Below are 13149 nucleotides of genomic sequence, written 5' to 3'. Positions count from 1 at the left end.
GCCTTGCAGTCTGACAATGTTGATTCCATCCCTGTCATCCCATATGTTCTCCTGAGATTACCAGGAGTGAACCCTGAGCTCAGAGCCACGTGTAAGCCCAGAAGCAAAGCAAAACAAAACAAATATATTGGGACCCTGAGAGATAATACAGTGGGTAGTGCACTTGCTTTGCACATGGCTGACCCAGCTTCACATATGGTCCCTGAATCACAGGAGTGATTCATGAGTGTAGAGCACCATGGACACCACTGGTTGGGGCCCCAAAACAAGCCCAATAAATACAAATCTCTTCCATAATTTCTCTTCTAGAAATTATGTTTTACTATCCTTAACCCAGTCAACTTAATGCATAAAATGATCCATCCATCACTTGTAGCAAAGTGGAATGCAAGAGGCTGGCATGCCAGAGTAAACACGTGCTCTACGCTCAGCCTATTCTCAGAAGAGGCTATGGAGAAGCCTCTTTGTAGTATGAGCCAGAGTAGGCTAAGACTGGTTTAAACTAGCTCAAGCTAGGACAGATGGGGAACAGAGGCTAAAACAGAGGGGTGAATTTAAATAAGTCTACTTAAGAAATATTTTGTTGCTAGTGATCCAAGGGGGCAAAATTGTTCTGATAATCATTATCTTGCTTGCCATAATAAAGAAGAGGGTATCTATGAGTCTTAGCAAAGTCATCTGGGGTCACATGTTTTCTGTAGTAAACTATTTCACAGATATAAAAATGGGGCAAAAGTTTCTTAATCTTTGCTGTGTTCCAGAAATTTGAGGCAAAACTCAATATTGCAAAATGATATAATTACTAATGGCAACAAAATGATTTAGCTCATATGGTGCATATCATCAGGAGCATAGCCAATGAATGCAGTGAAATAATTAAATTCATTTTGGATAAAGCTTAAATATGATAACATATTGATAACACAAATACCTGAAGAGTGACTACAAAGAAAGATATATTAGTAGTAAAGATATTTCAGTCGTAGAAATATCTGTTAAAGGGGAAAATAAAATTGAGATTTTAGTGATGCTGCAAGAAAATCTGAGTTGTGTCTGTAAACCCGTAATAGTATCAAATCCTACAGAAGAGACTGTCAGCAGAGAGTAAAGGGAGAAATTTCCTGAGGTCTGTTTACTTCTTTCAAGCCATGAGTTTAGAACAAGAAATCTGTCAATGGTACCTCAGTTTGTTATGTATGTTCATATATTTTCAAAGCAACATAGAAAAAAACATAGCAACTTAGCAACACAGCAACAGGGCAGTAGAATTTTAGAAATTCAGCAAATCCTCAGAATTTTAGGGAAATGAAATTTTGAATTTCTATGCAGTTATGAAGGTAACTAAAAAATGTATGTTGTAGAGATTGAATTGAAAATCAGACAGCCATCTTGGTGGTGGTGATAGTACAGCATGATAAAAGACAGTCAAATCTCTCACTTTCTGGTCCTTATTTCTATTGGAGAAATAAAGACATATACAAATAGAAGTGATTTATTGCTGTAGAGTTGTTTCTCATGATCAAGCTGATTAATAGTGTCCCTCCCAATGTATATGTTATCTCATGACCTCAAAAGTGACTGTATTCAGGGATAAGATCTTAAGGAGGCAATTAGGCTAAAATAAGGACATTCAGGTGGTTTCTCATACAATTAGATTCTATTATCCTTGCAATAGTAGCCAACTTGGACACTGAGAAACAGAAAGGAATGAGGGGAAAGCACAGTGAGAAGATGTCTATTTGCAAATCAAAAAAGAGCTTAGGAAAAACTCTTAGACTTCTAAGTCTTTAGAATTGGGAATGTAAATTTACGATGCCCAAGCTGTCCAGTGTGTGGTACTTTGCTATGATAGAGTTAGCAAATAATAGTGAAAGATAACATTAAAATAAACCTAATGTGTTTAAAGAATGATTGATTTTGAAAAGTGGAGATAGACACAGTCTGGTTTGGAAGTCAAAAGATATATGTGTGAAGAAATGATACCTTAAATTTTGTTTTATTTGAGGCACTGTTATTTACTTTTTGTAATTAACAATTTGTAATATGTAATTAAAACTGTTAATTACAATGTTAATTGTAGGATAATGCTGGTTTGTTCTTTCTCCCTTGCCACAGGGAGCTTAGGTTTATTGGGTTACACCCATTACAGTGCTCCAGAGTCACTCCCATTCCTTTGTGTTTATCTCTAACTTCTTTGTGCTCTCTTCCTCAACCGGTCTATCATCCTTTTCCCCTAATCAGACTCTGTTAACTTGTAAGGTCAGCTCTTTCTAAGGACACTGAACTTGTAAGTTAATATTGCCTTTCTCCTCTCCTTATATCTTTTGAATAGTTTACTCTAAAGCAATGTCCTTTTTGTATGAATGAAGGAAGACAGTTAATATTATGCTTTCACAACTTAGGAGTTAATTGACTCCAAATAATATTCACTCCCGGGCATCTGCTTTTTGTACTTAAGCCTCAGTTGCCCTTAGTTCCTAGCACCACAAAAGCAGGAGCCCAACGAGGGACTGAATGGACCCAGGGCAAGCTGTGAGCTACCCTGGAATCAAAATGGGCCAGGCCAAAGCGCCACAATACTCAACTATAAGTTAAGAGCATGGTCATGGACAAATGCAGTAGTGATCCGAAAGTAATGACGAGATTAGGACCCTGCTAAGGATAGAAAAGACTAATCTGGACTGAGCACTGTAGTCTGAGATCGAGATGTCCCAGGAGAGCAATTCTATAAGCTTAATGTAGCTCTGTGTCCATACAAAATGATTAATACTATGAATGTATGTTTGTTGGACTAAGGAAGAGAGAAACATGCCCATAATTGGAATTTCAGTCTTGGGAGAATCCTCTTGCTGGATGAGTATCTGTCCCAGAAGAAGCTTCCTCTAAGGGAAGGACTTTACCCCTATTGATTGTGACCACACCTATGTGTAAGCCCCGGCCCCTCGTGCTTTGGGATTTAATTAGGCTGTAAGGGTGGACTGGGGGGGGGTCCAGAGTGAAAAGGAGAATAAAGGGGGATCCATAAAGAGAATGAAGTAGAATGGGGAGGCAGAGGCCATAAGGTGAAGTATGAAGGAGCAGGATCCAAGAGGAGGATGAGGGGATCGGGGAAGGCGGATCCGGAGGAGGAAGAGAATGGAGATGGGAATGGAATAAACAGCAGTTGAGACCAACCAGCCTGGCCCTTGTTTTCTTCTTCATCCTCCCTTCTCCATTGACCTCCCCAGGGTGGGGGAAGTGGCGTGAGATTACCGAACGCTGATGGCAAGAGAGAGAGAGAGACCCACCGTGAGGCCCCTTAGTAAATACACATCTAATGATAGGGTTTTATGCATACAATACTTCAATACCACACCCACCAAGTTTGTTTGCTTCCCTCTGCCACTATCCTAGCCTCTCCCTCTCCATTCCGCTCCCATTCTTTGGGGTCACAGTTCTGTAGAATGACATTTGATCGCGACAAATTGCATCAAAACCCAGGATAATCATATATCTGTCAGAGAAGACAGAATTGCAAAAATCTCAAGAACAGCACTGAGGGAACTGGCTGAGGGAAGAAAGGAAATGGGAGTGTGGTCTGAGATGATCTTGGAGAGGGCTCACCTGCCTTTGGCTACTTGATAAACTGAAACCATAAAAAAACGGGAGAATGGGGCTACAGTTATATTAAAGTCAGTAGGGCACTTGCCTTGCATACGGCTGGCCCAGGTTGATCCCTGGCATCTCATATGGTTCTGTGAGCACTGCCAGGAGTAATTCCTGAGTGCGGAGACAGAAGTAACCCCTGAGTATTGCTGTGTGAGCCCCCCCCACACACACACACATAGAAAAAGCCAAAAATGTAATCTGAAGTAAATGCCAATGCCTAGAGAATACAATTCTACTCCTTTCTTACATTTACTAGAAGGCTCAGGGGTTAGATGCACATGTGTTTTCTTCCAAAATCAGTCCCTGGTTACTAAAAGTCCTCCCAAACAGAACAGGGTTTAGCTCTGCAGGTTCCCAGAGTTTCTAGTTCAGAGTAGCATTGACGTACTAGCCCAAGCATTAAATGACCCAGTGTGGTTACCTGAGTATTGATGGGAGTGGCACTGGTTCAACTCAGAATGTTGCTTGAGAGCCCAATCCTCCCAGAAAAGCAAAAACAAAAAGCAAATACATTCAGCTGAGAGAGCTTGAGAGTTGGAACTGGGATTCTGAAACATATTTTGCATTCTAAAATGTAAACTGACCCTGGTTCACTCTCCAGCGTTGCATATGAGCACCTCTGGGAGCCACCCTGGAACACAGAGTAAGCTAGAGCCTCTGTGCACCTCTGGGTGTGGTACAAACACACAAACACCCTCCTTCCCACCCCTGCACCTCCCCTGAAAAGAAAAAAACTTAGCTGACAGCAGAGAATCAACACTTTGCTCTCAAACTGCAGATAATAATAACTTTTATTTTAAAAGACACCATGGGAATTTGATAGGCTTCATGGTTCAAATAGTATATTCTATTGTCCAGCACAAGCTGAGTACCTCGAAAGCTATAGAAAATAGAGTGCCTTATGGCATCAGAGTTGCAGTGATTCGGGGAAGTGTAGGAACAGAGTCATTTAAACACCAAATTGGGTTATTTGTGCTGAAAGGCATGCTTTCAAAATTGTTTCTGATCTCAAGTAGCATAAGGAGCTAATGGTTAAAAGAAGAAAAAGAAAATCACAACATAAAAATGCCTTCCCATCACCTCAATTCCCACAATACACAGAATTACACAGAGCATAAAAACTCAACTCAATTGTATGCCTAGGAAATGTTTCAATTTTAAAATATATTTTTTCAGAGCAGACATATCAAAACTTTCTTAATTGTAAGGAGAAATTAAGTTTATATTGATTATATGTGTATTCATAGATAGATAATATATCTATCTATGAATAGATAGATATTCTATTTATAGAACGGATGGAAAATTGATAGTCATCTTCTCCCTTGTTTGAGAAACAGATCTTAGCCTACTTCAGTTCTCTCAATGGGATATAATGTTCTTATCCCAACATAGATGCAAAGTGGTAGATTGTTTGTGCTTTTCTCTTTGCATCTCCATCTATGTGATATTTTCAAGACCTCTCTCTCCCTTAATGGGATTATAGAATGGTTATCAATGCTTATCATACCAGAAATATACAAATATAGAAAATAGATAATCCACTTCTTCGTTCTATAAAACAATGTTTCAAAGTCTGAGTTTGTCATGGGAAAAATGTGTTCATATATCTTTATCAGCCACTTTGAGATTAAAATGCAGTCTGGGGGCTAGAGAGATAGCATAGCAGATAGGGCATTTGCCTTGCACATGGCCAACCCAGGTTAGATTCCCAGCATTCCATATGGTCCCCTGAGAACCACCAGGGGTAGTTCCCTAGTGCAGAGCTAGGAGTGACCCCTGTGCATCACTGGTGTGATCAAAAGAAAAAAGAAAAAATATGCAGGCTGGGTGACCCAGACATGAAGTTTTATTTTTGGGAGATAAAGATCACATCAGAAGTTGAACTGTAAGGTGTCAGTCCTTATTGAATCAGATGTTCAGACACATGCATATAAATATCATGTAAAGTAAAATTCCAGAAAATGAAGATATTTTAAAAACTTTGAGTGAAAGGTGGGATTCTAGCAGGCAGTTGTTTTTATAGACTATACTCCAGGAAAGCTAGAAGGGACCCTATCAAAGTAAACTACACAATGAACACAAAGACCCAAACTCCTTCAGTTTCTATATAGCATGATGCATAGGGGTTCACATATGCCACAGGAATTCACACAAGGAAGATAACTGGATTAGAGTTTATGAGCCTGTAGCAGAACAGGAAGAGATCCAAAGTTAAAAATTATTTAAAGGAGGCGCATATTAGTATAGGGAGTCATTTATGATACCAGTAGCCAAGGTTAACTGAACAAATCTTGTTCAGTTAATACAACATATAGTCACTATCTCATTAGTGTCATAAGTGTCATTAGTCACAGGTAACCCAGACTAACTATGTTCAGCAAAGCTCACCAAGATTCCAGGTGCTCCATATAAAATTTGAAGACCTCTTTTCCTCTTCATCACCAAGGGACATATGTACTTTCTTCTTCCACATGATCAAATGTCAACTGGAAAAGGAATGAGGAATTAAAAGTCTTAGGAAATTTATCTAGAAGATGATTTAAATTAGGTTGAATTACATGTTTGGAGTAAAATATTTAGTTGTTCTCTCCATATATTTTTTTGTGATTCCTTTTTGTTTGTAGGCCACACCTGGCAGTGCTCAGAGCTTATTCCTGGCTCTTTGCTCAGGGATCACTCCTGGAAATGCTGAGGAATTATAAATAGTCCCAGGGATTGAACCTGGATGTGTCATGTGCAAGGCAAGCTCCCTACCCACTGTACTTTCTCTCTGTTGCTCACATGCATACCTTTTAGCAATATATACATGTGTGTATATAAAGCTTCAAGAGGAAAATATAAACAATTAAAAAAATTAAAAGATGCTATATTTGCTTTGCTCTTCTCAGTAAATTTGTTAATCCACTATGTAATAAACTGGAAATATTAAAGTTAAGGGGCCAAATATTATTCTTCTTTAGGAGTTTGGGGTTGGATCCACACCCAGGGATGTGCAAGGTTTACTCCTTGCTCTACTCAGGAAATACTGCTGGCAGTGCTCAGGGAGCCATATGGGATTCGCTGGGATCAAACCCTGCCTGGGGTGTTGTATACAAGGCAAATGCCCTACCCACTGTACTATCACTCCACACCCCAACTCTAAGTCTTACTCCTCTTGAACAATACTAATTTGAGTGCTGAACACATCTTTTCATTCTTGGTATTCAAATACCCACAGATGACTCATCTCAAACCATTTCAGATTGATAGATTCTGTTATTCATAAATTATTCAGATATCACTATCAACAAGTAATATAAGGTATTTCAGTTTGGGAAACATATAATTTTGTTTGGATGTTATTTTCTTCATATCCGAGTAGTTTATTAGAAGTTTACTTCACAAAAACCATGTTCCTCTATATCAAATCTCATCAGAAAGTCTATGGAGGATGGGGGTGAGGGCAAGTGCAATGATAGTCTCAAACTATAACAAAATTTAATACATTAATCTTTCATTTAGTTAAATCACATCTATATTAGTAATTTTTGTGATACAAATACTTTATTTTTTTCCTGAGACCTAATTCATAATGCTTCTGCTTCTCCTCTCTTCATCTTTCCCTCTCTTGCCTTGAACCTTCCCTACACTATTGACAGTCTTTCCAGTCTTTTTCCTAATTGGGTCTGCTTTTTATCTTGAGGATATCAGATTCCTCCCATGAGTAAACAGACGCACTTTTACTTCCACTTTTCACTTGTGACCTCAAAAGAAGTTGTCATGATGAGAAAAGACAACTATATAAAATCATCCATTCAAATAACTCTGAGTATAGAGGATATAATCTAAAATATAAAAAGGGAAGTTTTGTTCAGACATTTATAGTTTTTCTGAGTATTGCCATTCTTCAAAAGCAATTTAGATTAATATTCTAGTCCATAAAAGACCTTACAAAGGGTAAAAACAAAATCTATCTAAGCATGTGTTCATTTTTCAAAGTAATGGTGCTTTTTGAAGTTATACTGTGAACGCCTGACAGGAGAAAATAACTAAATCTAGAAATGACAAGTGCAAAAATAAATGTCATAGAAATGTTTGCTTAGTACACCCTCCATAGAGAAAATGCTATAATTTCACCTGAAATTTTATTTACTCTTCCACATCTATATTTTTGCTATTGTTCTGAACTATTACTATTTACTTGCTGTTATTACATTTTAAGACCACCTCCATGAGATTTCCAAAGAGAAAATTCAAAACAAAAAACAGATCTAGTTTCAAATACATAAACAATGTACTGGAGTGTAGAGCATTAATAACAACACTGCCACAGAAGACTGTGAGCGCTTCACTATTCCTAAGGAATGAGCTTGGTTTCTCTTCCTATAGGGAGGCTCTCAGGTTGAAATTATTGCTTCTGCTCTTTGATATTTTACGTTTAAGATAATGGACTCTGAAAACAATGTCTGCAGTTAATATAGGCCATAACAAATCCAAGGTCAATGCTAATGGTTCATCATCATCATCATCATCATCATCATCATCCCATTGATCGTCGATTTTCTCAAGCGCTCTCAGTACCGTCTCCATTCATCCTAGCCCTGAGATTTTAGAAGTCTCTCTTTACTCCTCCTTTCCAATGGTGCCGCATTGGAGGCTCTTTCAGGCTTATGGAAAGAGAACCATCATAATCACCCAAGCTAATGGTTAAATGTTCACTATTACATCCACCATGCACAGGTTCAATTCCTGCCATGCTCTAAATAAGTAGTTTTCAAGTAGGAGCTATATGGTCCTCATGTGGGAATCCAGGATATTCCCAGGGAACCATTGGTGAAAATAATGTAACTGGACATCCACAGCTCAAGATTAGCAAGTCAACTATAAGACAGGTTAGAAAACACTGCTCTAAGTGAATCTGCAGAAAACCAAGGTTTGTGGGACTTTGTGACTGAAAATTCTAGGTTCAATGGAACTGGGAATGGGGATCCTTCACCTATATACTCCTGTTTCTGTCAACTCAGCGGTCACACCCAAAAACCACCTCTGGATGGTGCCAGATAATCTCATAATCGACCATGGTCCGGAGTCACATGTACTTCTCCCTTGGAAGGAAGCTCAACATGACACACACAATAACCATACCGTTGGATCCCACTCCAGGCTGTTTCATCTGGGGCACCCTGAAGGGGGGCAGATGAGACCCCTTCCCTCCAAGGGACCCAGCCCCAGAAGCCGAAAACCTCTAGTACTCCACCACCATCATGTTCCCAGCTGCTCTCCACATGCTCGGGCTGAGCCTTACCCACAAGTGAACCTATTCCTGGACAACACAAACATCACACCACCTATACTCCAAGAGGACCGCACCACATTTGATAGGGTTTAAAGTAAGAGGCAACCTTAGAGTTGGATCACCCAGGTTCTAGGCCAGACCTACAAGTAAATTTCCTTAAGCACAAATATACCAGATTTGTTGGCACTACTGATAATTTATTTCAAAAGAAACTTGATGGAGCAGTTTTCAAGAATGAATTTTAGCAACCAACTATGTAATCATGGCGAGGTATTTCACCTTGATGAAGCAGAGCAAAAGACTAAGGTCTTAAGTTGTAGTTGCATTACTTCATACAATCATGTCATCTTTGTCACTAACATCAAGTAACTTTATTGTCTGGCAACTGGGACAGTTAAACATTACCTCCACAAATTATTGAATATCAAAATAGCAATAAAGTAGGTAAAAATGCAAAGCAGAAAAATGGGACTTTCTTTTTTTAATTTTTTATTAGTGAAACACCATGAGGTACAGTTGTAGACTTACAAACTTTCATGCCTGCATTTCAGTAGTACAACAATCAAGTACCCATCCCTCCACCAGTACCTATTATCCACCACCAATGATCCCTTATCTCTCCCACCAACCCCACTCCATCCACACCCCCACCCCACCTCTGTGGCAGTGCATTCCTTTTGCTTTCTCTCTCTCCTTTGGGGTGTTGTGGTTTGCAATAGAGGTACTGAGTGGCCATCGAGTTCAGTCTATAGTCTACTTTCAGCGCACATCTCCCATCCTGAGTGGATCCTCCAGACCCCTTTACTTGGTTTTCCCTTCTCTATTTGGGCTGCCCTTTCCTCCAGCATGTGCAACTGGCTTCCCAGCCATGGAACAAACCTCCTGGTACTTATCTCGGATATTCTTGGGTGTTAGTCTCCCATTCTGTTGCTTTATATTCCAAAGATAAGTGCAATCTTTCTATGTCTGTCCCTCTCTTTCTGACTCATTTCACTTAGCATGATACTTTCCATGTTGATCCATTTGCATGCAAATTTCATGACTTCATCTTTTCTAACAGCTGCATAGTATTCCATTGTGTAGATATACCAAAGTTTCTTTAATCAGTCATCTGTTCTCAGGCACTCCAGTTTATTTCAAATTCTGGCTATTGTAAATAGTGCTGCGATGAACATACAAGTGCATGTCATTTTGATTATGCTTTTTTGCCTCTTCAGGATATATTCCCAGAAGAGGTATTGCTGGGTCAAATGGGAGCTCAATTTCTAATTTTTTTGAGAAGCGTCCATATTGTTTTCCAAAAGAGCTTAACCAGTCAGCATTCCCACCAGCAGTGAAGGAGGGTTCCTTCCTCCCCACATTCACACCAACATCGGTTACATTTGTTCTTTTGGATGTGTGCCAGTTTCTGTGATGTGAGGTGATATCTCATACTTATTTTGATCTGCATCTCCCTGATTAGTGATGAAGAGCATTTTTTCATGTGCCTTTTAGCCATTTGTATTTCTTCCTTGAGAAAGTTTCTGTTCATTTCTTCACCCCATTTTCTGGTGGGATTGGATGTTTTCTTCTTGTAGAGTTCAACCAATGCCTTATTTATCCTTGATATCAACCCCTTATCAGATGGATATTGGGGGAATATCCTTTCCCATTCTGTGGATTGTCTTTGTACTTTGGTCACTGTATCTTTTGCAGTGCAGAAGCTTCTTAGTTTAATATAGTCCCATTTGTTTATCTCTTTTTTTTAAAAATTTTTATTTTTTAAAAAAATTTATCACCATGTGGAAAGTTACAGAGTTCTCAGGTTTATGTCTCAGTTATACCGTATTCAAACACCATCCCTTCACCAGTGCCCATATTCCACCACCAAAATCCCCGGTATGCCCCCCACCCCCCACCCCAACTGTATAACTGATGAATTTCACTTTATTTTCTCTTCACCTTGATTACGTTCCATATTTCAACACAAAATTCACTATTGTTGTGGGAGTTATATCCCCAAACAAGATAACCCTAATAAGGAGGCATTTGATAATTAGTTTTCCATTAAAAGATTGTATGTTTTCAGGTTTTAGAAAAGGTCGTGCGGCTCGGATGTGTCCCAGTCCCGAATCCTGGAGCCGTGTTACTTGCTGCTCAGTGTCGCCAGGGCTCCATCTGGAGAAGGTATGCTGGCGGCACCTCCTCCTTCAGCCCCCCGGTGTTGCTGGCCCTGATTCGGGTCCGGAGCATTGTCCGAGCCGCGTTGCTCACCAGAATGCCTGCCGCTTCTCTGTGGATTCTGTTTATCTCTTTTTTCACTTGGTTAATCAGTTGTGTGTCATCTTTGAAGATACCTTTAGCTTCAATATCGTGGAGAGTTTTGCTGACCTTCTCTTCAATGTACCTTATGGGTTCTGGTTTGATGTTGAGGTTTTAATTCATTTTGATATAACTTTTGTGCACAGTGTAAGGTCGAACCCTAAACCCATTTTTTTTACACGTGGCTGTCCAGTTATGCCAGCACCATTTGTTAAAGAGGATTTCCTTGCTCCACTTCAATTTTCTTGCTCCCTTATCAAAGATTAGATGTTCATACATTTGAGGTTGTGTGTAAGTATATTCCACCCTGTTCCATTGGTCTGCAGCTCTGCCTTTGTTCCAGTACCATGCTGTTTTTAACTGCTACTGCTTTGTAGTAGAGTTAAAGTTGGGGAGGGTGATGCCTCCAATCTTCTTTTTCCTAAGAATTGTTTTTAGCTATTCATGGGGGTTTGTTGTTCCATATGAATTTCAGGAGTGTTTGATCTATTTCTTTGAAGAATGTCATGGGTATGCTCATAGGGATTGCATTAAATCTGTATAATACTTTGGGGAGTATTGCCATTTTGACAATGTTAATTCTCCCAATCCATGAGCAGGGGATATGTTTCCAATTCCTCATGAACTCGTTTATTTCTTGGAGTAGCATTTTGTAGTTTTCTTTGTACAGGTCTTTTACCTCCTTAGTTAAGCTGATTCAGAGGTACTTGATTTTCTGTGGTATGGTTGTGAATGGGATTACTTTTTTCATGTCACTTTCCTCTGTCTCATTAGTTGCATATAGGAAAGCCATGGGCTTTGGGGTATTGATTTTATAGCCCACGACTTTACTGTACAAGTCTATTTTTTCTAGGAGTTCTTGGTATAGGATTTAGGATTCTCTAGATATAGTATCATATCATCAGCAAATAGTGAGAGCTTGATTTATTCCTTTCTTATTTGGATGCCCTTAATATCTTTTTCTTGCCTAACCACTAGTGCAAGTACTTCCAGTACTATATTGAACAAAAGTGGTGTGAGTGGGCAACCTTGTCTTGTCCCTGATCTTAGTGGAAAGGCCTTTAGTTTTTCCCCATTGAGTATAATGCTTTCCATGGGTTTGTGGTAGATGGCTTTGACTATTTTGAGAAAGGTACCTTCAAAACCATTTTGGTGAGAGTTTTCATCAAAAGGGGTGCTGGATCTAGTCAAATGCTTTCTCTGCATCTATTTATATGATCAGATGGCTTTTATATTTTCTTTTGTTGATATGATGAATTATGTTGATTGATTTCTGAATGTTAAACCATCCTTCCATTTCCAGGATGAATCCCACTTGGTCATGGTATATAATCTTTTTGATGAGTTGTTGGATTCTATTTGCTAATATTTTGTTGAGGATCTTCGCATCTATGTTCATCAGGGACATTGGCCTATAGTTTTCTTTGTTAGTGGTGTCATTTTTTGCTTTTGGTTTTAGGGAGATATGAGCCTCAAAGAAACTGTTTAGGAAGTTTCTGTTTCTTCAATTTCCTGGAAAAGCTTAAGAAGAATTGGCAACAGATCCTCTTTAAAAGTTTGGAAGAATTCACTAGTAAATCCACCTGGACCTGGGCTTTTGTTTTTGGGAAGACTTTTGATTACAGTTTCAATTTCCTTGATAATTAGAGATCTATTCAGGTATTCCAAGTCTTCTTGGTTCAATCTTGAGAGATTATAGGAATGCAGGAATTTGTCCATTTCTTCTAAGTTCTCTTGTTTCATGGCATACAGACTTTCCAAGTAGTCTCTAATGATCTTTGGAATTTCATTGGTTTCTCTTGTGATATCCTCCTTTTCATTTCTGATTCGGTTTATTAGGGTTCTTTCTCTCTTTTTCTTTGTGAGTCTTGCTAGTGGTTTATCAATCTCGCTTATTTTCTCAAAGAACCAGCTTTTGGTTT

The sequence above is a fragment of the Sorex araneus genome, chromosome 6 (assembly GCF_027595985.1).
Source record: "Sorex araneus isolate mSorAra2 chromosome 6, mSorAra2.pri, whole genome shotgun sequence".
In the NCBI taxonomy this organism is placed as follows: domain Eukaryota; kingdom Metazoa; phylum Chordata; class Mammalia; order Eulipotyphla; family Soricidae; genus Sorex; species Sorex araneus.
Note: the sequence above shows the minus strand (reverse complement) of the source record.